This window comes from Lycium ferocissimum, chromosome 2 (genome assembly GCF_029784015.1).
Source record: "Lycium ferocissimum isolate CSIRO_LF1 chromosome 2, AGI_CSIRO_Lferr_CH_V1, whole genome shotgun sequence".
Classification (NCBI taxonomy): domain Eukaryota; kingdom Viridiplantae; phylum Streptophyta; class Magnoliopsida; order Solanales; family Solanaceae; genus Lycium; species Lycium ferocissimum.
In genome coordinates this window covers 1703590-1712869 of record NC_081343.1, presented here as the reverse complement: position 1 = coordinate 1712869, position 9280 = coordinate 1703590, and the positions used below count along the sequence as shown (strand labels likewise).

Below are 9280 nucleotides of genomic sequence, written 5' to 3'. Positions count from 1 at the left end.
CGATACTCCGCGGAGCTGCCCAAAGCATAACAGCCCAACAGAAATTCCCAAACTTCTGGCCTTATGGCTGGATCCACACCCTAACATGCGAGAAAAAAGAAATTGTTAAAGAGGAGATACCCTCATAACTCATAAGTTTCACGTATATTTAAATTGTCAAATATTACATACTTCTCTTTCGAAAAATTAATCTCTTTAAGCAACCACCTTAAAGAGCCTTGGAGCAGAAGTTGAGAAAAGTATGTTTTGCAAGTGAAACTCAATGTCAACGTATGTTTTACTCTCTCAAATTGTTTCACCATCTCACTACTTCTCCAAGTATTCCAGAAGCGGCCCAAGAGGATATTTCAGCTATGTTTTTCGGAAGGATGGCCATATATATGGTTTATGCTTCTCTTGTTTATTATCAACACAGAGTTTAGGTAGGCGTTTGGACATGAATTGAGTGATATTTAAAAAAAAAAATGTAGAATATGAAGTTGAAAACTGGTATTCGAAAATTGAAGTTGTGTTTGAAAATGCATTTCACTTGAAAAAGAGTTGAAGTTTAGTGAGATGGAAAAAATTCAATTGAAAAGCTGGTCAATTAGAAAAACTCATCTTCAAAACAAGCAAATTAATCATTCTAATTTATAACCAAAACAATGTTTTGGAAAAAGGAAAAAAAATCATTTCCAATCTTCTTTTCTCCTTTTCTTAATAGGATTGTCCCTGGATTGTTTATTATTCTCAAGAAAGGGAGATATTTTAATGGAACTTTCATGTCTCATATTCGTGAGGGAACATTACACATATATATCGCTGGTGTCCAGATCAATTTGTTCGAACCTCGACTAAACGACCATGCAGCCTGTACAATGCATAAACATACGTTACCAAGGTAACCCGCCCACTATAACTGGAACAGATCCACTTAGACCAGGTGCTGTGGTTGGGATTTCGAATTTGGATCTCTAGGTTGTTACTCTCATGCCTCCACCACTAGGCCATCCCCTTGGAGACAATTCAAAATATATAAAACAATGTGTTGGATTTACCATCCCAGGTATGTCGTTCCTCTCCTCCCAACCCCCCACCCCCCGGGATTAAACTAGCACATAACCTCGAGCAATAGCCAAACCAGATCTGCCAAAGCAAAAACAAGGAATAATAATTATACCAAGTACTGAAAACAATCCAGACAGAAGGAGCTTGTAGAAACAGAGAAAACTTCCCCAAAAGTTAACTGCTTGGTCAAAAGTGGTCAAAGTTCACGTAACTTGAATGGGCAGTCTCAGAATAAAGAGGCGGACCCACTGAAGAAAGAAACCCGAAGTGGCCAGAAAACTCCGCATGAGCAGTGGCAGAGCTAGGATTTTTACTAAGGGAGTTAAAAAATATAAAGAAGTAAACACACGAAAAAGCCAAAAGGGTTCAACATCTACTATATCTACATAAAAAATAATTTTAACCTTGTATATATATAAGTTGCTCGGAAATCATTGTATCTGTCCCGAATTTCTCCGTCGATTTTGGTCAAAGTAACCAAAATCAGTTGACCAAATCCGGTACGGATCCCACACCCACATCGTGTCGACACGGGTGCGGCACCGAAAGCGAAGAGTTCAAGCAACTTAGGTAAACAGGAAGGAAGTAGCACACCGACGAATAAATACTGTATTCCAAATACTTTCTCTAAAGAAATCATAATATATTCTGAACAGCTAATATTAGCATTCATAATATCCTTATCACCATCATCACCATCATTAGTGAGCAAGAAATAAACAGGAATTCTCCAACTTAAGTAAACAGACACAAATCCAAAAGTGTCTCTTGAATTCTTCTAAATACCGCTTCACTACATTAAATGGGTGAACCACTAGAGATGAGCCTTCTGGTGAACCACTAGAGATGAGCTTTCTTCAGATATATTCAAAAGGCCCTTTAATGACAGCCAATTGCTCTTTTTTCTTTTTTGATAGCAAGCAAGCAAATTAGTGTTGCAACTTGCAAGTGGCAGAACTGCCAAATTCAGGATATTCTCCTGCAGATTAAAAAATTATGGGTATTTACAACTTCACTGAAGGTAGATTAGCACTTTAAGGTTGGGGACTTCTCCAACTAAATCTTTGAATGGTATCTGGATGATAAATCTTTGCCAGTTGATAACCAATAAAAGCAGAATATGATGGGCTCCCAGCTAATGTGTGATATCATCTGGATAAAAGGTGGGTCTCTTTCGTGTCAAAGACCCTCCACAAATAAAGCTAAAACATCTGATTCAACATTATGATGAGGATAAAGCTCCAGTTATTAAAAAGCTGTGGCTATGATGATATACCTTATTTGCTTAACTTAATGATGAGAAAGATGAAATTTCATCCTAGAAATCTCACCCACTCCTTTCCCTAGAGTATACTGATATCATGATGTTCGAGGGGGATTCTTCATTCAGCTGCATTTATGGATTTATTTACTGACTCTCACTTGTAAGTTCTGGTCTGGGTATTTTATTTGATGGCCAGCATATTGTAAAAACTTCTTTCTCCTAATAAGTTCACCATGAAAAGAAAATCTTTGCCAGAATTTGGGTTGAGACTGGTGAAACTTGCCTGATTCTGCATAACTTATGGGTAAGGAAGAGAATTCAACTGCAAAAATTCAAAATAAGCGGAAGCAAACAGAATGTAACGGTTGTCGTGATGTCATCCCTTTGACGTACTGCTAAAGAGTGTCCTTCAAAGAACAGCAGCACCACAATGCCAGTCCACAGCTTCACTAATATAGGAGGGAAGGGTGAAACTGAAGGCAGTGACAACAGTTAACTTTACACAACGCCAATACATACAGGAGGTCAAACTTCATTTCAACATTACAGCAAAGAAGCTTGTACTGGTGGTGAAAGCAGAGTTAGGATTTATAGGGCTCTAAAGTAGGCAGCATCAGAACTTGCCCAGCATAAAAAATAAAAGGATTTATAGGCTCTAAAAAATCTTGATACTGAAGCAAGGGAAAAGAATATTGTATCTAGACGGGTGAATCCAAGATAAGACAGGATACAGTCTGACAGTCTCCAAAGGATCCCGCATGCTGAACCATTGAAATAGATTTGTTAACTGTATTAATAAGGATGATATCGACATTGATTTGCACACTGCTACAGTCATGAATCCAGTGGAAGAAGAAAAGACTGTAAGCTCTAGGAAGGCTTATCCATCTATCTCTATTATTATAAAAGTGGGAAGACTCTGAAAGTAGAAAATGTTGATAGACTAAAATAGCTAATATTGAACAACCTTTTTACCCTTTAAAAATAAAATGATCATTTTAATATTAAGGTACAAATATGTAAAAACACTTCATAGTAATTAAATAACAATCCTTATTAATTCCTATTAGGACTCTTAATTGCTATAAAACCACGCTCGTCTTTGTTCCTCTCAAAGTAGGGAAACTTGAGGAGTTATAGTAATCTGAAAGGTCATTAAAATCAACAACAACAACCAAGGAGCAGTAATCTAAATGGTTACAAAATGGAAAGTAGTTCAGCTTAGCGAAACGATGCTTGATAATGTGGTGTAAGTGATACAGTAATATGATTAAAGTGGAATTTCTTGGACGTGGACATAGCAGTGAGCACGTTTATTTCCACCCCTTACATTCAATTAGGACTCCAAGACTGTGTTGTACTGTACCAGATCATTAGGCTCTGAGTATTACTCTTTCGTTTGACAGAATCCTTTCTCAAAGAGTTAAAACTTCCCAAAGAGGGTGGATTACTTCGCTCCTATTGCGGTGTCAAAATACTCGAGGTAGCTAAATTCCAGAAGTTTTGTTGGGTTAAACTTCTTGGATACTCCATATTCACCAAAGGCAATAAGCTTCCATTGTAGGTTATTTTTACTCATTTTCTTATACCTGCACTAAGTGTTATATGTTAATTCCTTATCCTATACAAAATTTAAAAATGTTTTAGAGGAAACGAAAGATACAGATCAAGAGATATCCATGTCATCTCAATTGTTCAATCCATTTACATAACTAATACCAACATTCTTATTCCACGTTCTATCCCGTATAAAATAATATACAGAATTCTTCCATAACTTATGCAAGTAATATTTGTGTTATTAAAGGGGAAAAAACATACAAAACAGTGTATAACTTATACAACATTTAATGCGGGTAAGAAAGAGACAACCAAAAATTGTACTGGTGAATGTTGAGTTTTATTTTGATGACAAGGGAACCCGCAACCGCTAACCTTTGGGCGCGCACAGGGTAAGTGAATGTTGAGTTTTATACATGTATAATAAGTGGCAATGAGTCCTACCAAGTGGCCCCTAAACATTACTTCATTTCATTATATTTTTTGGCTGAAGATTAAATAATTTCCTAGGAAGAAGGATCAAGAGATGCAATCAATCATACACCATCAAAAGTTCCTACAATCCAATTTTTATATAAATTGACAAAGTAAAGTAACAAATAGAGTAAAGGTAGAAGAGTGGAATAAACCAGTTCAGTCTGAGACTTCACATACAAATTACTCAATGGGCACCTACAAATAAAGTAATCACTACATTCCAATGCTTGATCAAACTATTAAACCCAGAAACTTAACACAGTATCTTCTTTCATTTGAATACTCCAAAATGCATATAAACCCAAAATGGAATCATTTCAAGTACCCAAAACAGATCTAATTCCAGATATTATTATTATTATTATAATAATAATAATAATAATAATAATAATAATAATAATAATAATAATAATAATAATAATAATAAATGAATCAAACCCATTGTCCGATCAAGAATCAGAAGAAGAAAAACATACCATCTTCTTAAATACCGAATCCAATAAGCAGTTGACTAAAACGAAGATAGATGACAATATTTAAGTCAAAAATGAGAGGAAAGGATTACCTGAGTAAAGAATGATCAAGAATGGAGAACAATGAAGAATAGAGGAGATGGGTGATTGGCCATTATCAGAGACAAGTTTGTTTTTGCTTTTCCTTTTCTTTCAAGTTTTGGGTTTGTGTTTTGCATTATATACACTCCGTATATATTCATTGTCTTCTGTTTGATGTTTTTCCAAAGAAAAGCGAGACTGCTTCACTGCTTCCTACTTTTGCAAATTCGTTTTGGACCTGGTAATCACCAAATAGACTTTTCCATGGTTTTGACCTTTTGTGTTCTATACTATTCTTACTTTAAACAAATATGATATTTTATCCTAATTTTTACTTTATATTTTAATGAGCTTTCAGTATGTACAACAACAACATACCCAATGTAATTCCAAAAATGAGGTCTGAGAAGGTACAGTGTACGCAGACCTTACCCCTATCTTGACAAATAGAGAGGCTATTTCTAATAGACCCTCGACTCAAGTAAACAAACATAACAATTATAAAAACATACGCGGTAACAACAGCTACATAGTAAGAAAATTGAAGCAGAAGATAGTAAGGAATACTAGAATACCAGAATAATGAAAATGACGAAAATACTACCAATCTTATTGGTACGGAAAAGCAAAATGCGTATCTACTCACTACTAGCCTTCTACCCTAATCTTCGACCTCCACATCCTCCTATCTAGGGCCATGTCCGTGGTAAGCTAAAGACTTGCCATGTCTTGTCGTATCACTTCTCACCAATACTTCTTCGGCCTATGTCACAACCCAACCGGAGGGCCATGATAGGTACCCGGAGCTAACCTACCGAGCACCATATACATTCAACTCTTAGTCGTACCTAAGTGGGCCGTAATGCTAACTCGTAGATACATAAGTTGTATAGGACACAAGCCCAAAACATAATTTACATGCGTTATCAAGCTAATCCCAAGTATACAAGCTGTACCAGAATGTCACATACATCTAACTCTACATACTGTCTACAAGCCTCCACTGGAGTACATGACATAATGTGGCCGGAACAGTGCCCCGCCATACCCATGCAAATGCATATGTAACCATGTCAGAGTCGAGAGCAACCCTAAAAGTGAGTGCCGTAATAGCCGTCCGTCAAGCCGATATCCCACCGGGAGATCCGTCAACCTCGTATCTCAAGACCACAAGATAAATGCAAAGACCCTCAAAGAAAAGACGTTCGCACAAATAATGTACCAAGCATGCAGTTTAGGAAATATAACATAAACACATACTGAAAAGAAGGAGAATAAGAATCAACCTGGCACTTCAAACTTACCAATGAGATCTAGCATGTATGTCTCTCTATACTCTCCTGTGCTTAACTACATCTATATACAATACTGTGTCTCTAACCTACTTATCATCCTCCTGCTATATGCCCAACTGATCAGTGGTAACTGTCCGACCGGCCTTAGCATGGTGGTAACTGCCTATCTGATTATCGTCTGATGGTAGAGCGTATCTGCCCGACCGACTTGGTAACGTCAATCGACCGTAGCCTGGTAATAACCGTCCAACTAGCCAGATTACGTACGGTAAATACATATCTACCCAACTGGCCGTAGACCAGTGGTAAATATGAATGCATTAGTTGTGGAACGTGCAACCCAATCCAAATATGAATGCATGTCTTTGCGGATCGTGTAGCCTGATCTAGATATGAAAGCATGTGTTGCGGAACGTGCAACCCAATCCAAATATGAATGTATGTGTTGCGGAACGTACAGCCCGATCCAAATATCCCCTATAGGTACCTTTTACACACTTCTAGTGTTCATTCTTTATCCTATAGCTTCTATGCACTTTCCATGATCATTACTTATCCGTTAATGCCTACATGATTACATAAGACTTATAAGCACATTTCTAGGCTATTATGACTTCTTCCCGATTAACTAAACCTTAGTCAATCCCTGGCTGCATCATAAGCCTATTTTCTATACCTCGTTAGGGATCTCATAACTAGCATACTATTCATGTCTTACAAAACATTCCTTGAGAACACATTTCTAAATTCATCGGAGTGACGTAAGGTCGGTAAACCTCTGATTTCCATTATGGAGCTAACATCATTGGCATAGCTCACTTTGAAGGAACAATAATCATAAGGTGAGACCAACATCAATAATATCGTAAGAACATCAAGAATGTAAGCTTTTAGCATTTCTATGAGAGGAATCATTGTGGACATCATTTGTGAAAGTTCATAACAATAGGATCATACTTTAAGAAAGAAAGGGACAGCCTTAACATAACTCAAGTTGCTCAAGCAATCCAACAATCGGGCTAATCACAACTAGCGCGCCATTCCTATAACAAGGAATAAATATATAAACTTAGATGGTGCTAATATATCACGTATATCAATGACAACTTGATTCTAGAGTAAAACGGGCAGCATTTCTCCTTACTTTCCAATCACCTCAACATATACAACAACCTACAATAACAACAAGAAACTTACAAAAGTCCTTAAATACTCCTTTTACTGCCCTTACAAAGAATGTACATCAAACAACCCAAAGTATACCAATAGACAATAACAATATACACTTCCTTTCTTCCTAATCAAGGAGCATAATCTCATCAACACACCAATAACATTAGATATATCCATATACATGGAAATTAGCACAACAACACAGTCACAACATGCTCAAAACAGTCCATAAACTCAACAACTACAACACAACACTTTATGACCTTTCCTCCATAACTATTTTCACTTTTAAGACTTGCTAAACCTTCAAATCAACTCAACATAAGAAATAGGATGAAGAACATACCTTATACTTAAAGAACTTTAGCCACACCAAGTTTCTTCAAGACCAAATTCACCATAACATCAAGTAGAAGCAAGAACAATCACTTTTCATGAACTAATTTAGTGTGATCTTGTTGAATTCTTGATCTAAGGGGCTATAAGTGTTTAAGAAATGTTTATGGAGGTTTCTAGAGCTCAGGGTAGTGTAGAATGATGATAAAATGAGGGAAATAGGATATTTATACCCCTTGAAGGTCGGTTCCACCGCCTTCCAAATGGGGCCTGCGGAGAAGCCATCTGGCAACCTATCTTAAAACGCCCATAAATTTTTACTTCGATATCGTATTAACGAACATCTTGTTGCATTGGAAACTAGACTCAATGAACTTCAATTTACACAAGTTATTCATTCCTTAACTCCTCATATTCTAGGAGATACACCTCTCTCAAGTTGGACCAGAATTTCTTGTCCAAACTTCTGCCAAGTTTTCCAAAATTTCGACAAACTTAATTTCTTCTATTCGCTTGATCCCGAAACCTTTACACACTTTCTTAGAACTTGTTAAAAGTATTCCTTAACCTTATAAGGGTTCTATGACCTCTCCGAGCTTATGTTAGTATACTTATAATGCAAACGACGCAAAAAATTTCGAGGTGTGACAGCCTACCTCTACCTCTCCTCTAGCCTTCCATCAATAACCTCTCATACCTCCTCACTGACGCATTTGTTTCTCTCCTCTATACATTGCAGAACCATCTCAACTCGCCTCCCCCATCTTGTCCGCCACGGTGGCCACTCCCACCTTATCTCGAATATCTTCAATTCTGACCATATTTCTCCTAGTAAGCCCAAACATCCATCTCAACATCCTCCTTTCCGCAACTTTCATGTTCTGGACATGAGAATTCTTAACTGGCCAGCACTCCACCCCATATAGTAGCGCTGGTGTAACCACTACTCTGTAGAACTTACCTTTAAGTCTTGGTGGCACCTTCTTATCACACGGGACACTAGATGGGACCCTCCATCTTAACCACCCCGCTCAATTACGATGCGTGACATCCTCGTCAATCTTCCCATTGCCTTGGATAATATCCCCAAGATACTTGAAACTCCATCTCTTTGGGACAACTTATGAGTCCAACCTCACTTCCACGTCAGCTTCACTCATCACAATACTAAACTTCCACTCCACGTACTCTATCTTAGTCCTACTCAACCTGAAACCTTTAGACTCCAGAGTCAGTCTCCAAGCCTCCAGCCTGGCATTCACCCCGCTCAGCATCTCGTGGATCAGTACAATATCATCCGCAAATAACATGGACCAAGGCACCTCCCCTTGAATGTGACTCGTCAATAAATCTAACACCAAAGCAAATAAAAATGGGCTAAGGGATGATCCCGGGTGTAACCCCATCACTACAAGAAAGTGTCCTGAGTCTCCCCCTACTATCCTTACCCGGGTTTTAGCTCCGTCATACATATCCTTGATTACCCTATAAGCTAGCAGGACACTTCTAGCCTCCAAACATCTCCATAGGACCTCTCCATATGCAAATCCCTCTTCCTCTCCCTGTACTGCTCC

The 9280-nt window shown here is 37.8% G+C and overlaps 1 long non-coding RNA gene across 1 annotated transcript; it reads right to left on the bottom strand.

Annotated features, from left to right (window-relative positions):
• Positions 1-3279: 3279 nt before the first annotated feature.
• LOC132032619 (uncharacterized) lies at positions 3280-5185 on the bottom strand. Its single transcript, XR_009408553.1, has 2 exons — positions 4914-5185; positions 3280-3900 (listed from the first exon to the last, which is right to left on the bottom strand). It is a non-coding gene; the product is annotated as an uncharacterized LOC132032619 (long non-coding RNA).
• Between the last annotated feature and the right edge of the window lie 4095 nt (positions 5186-9280).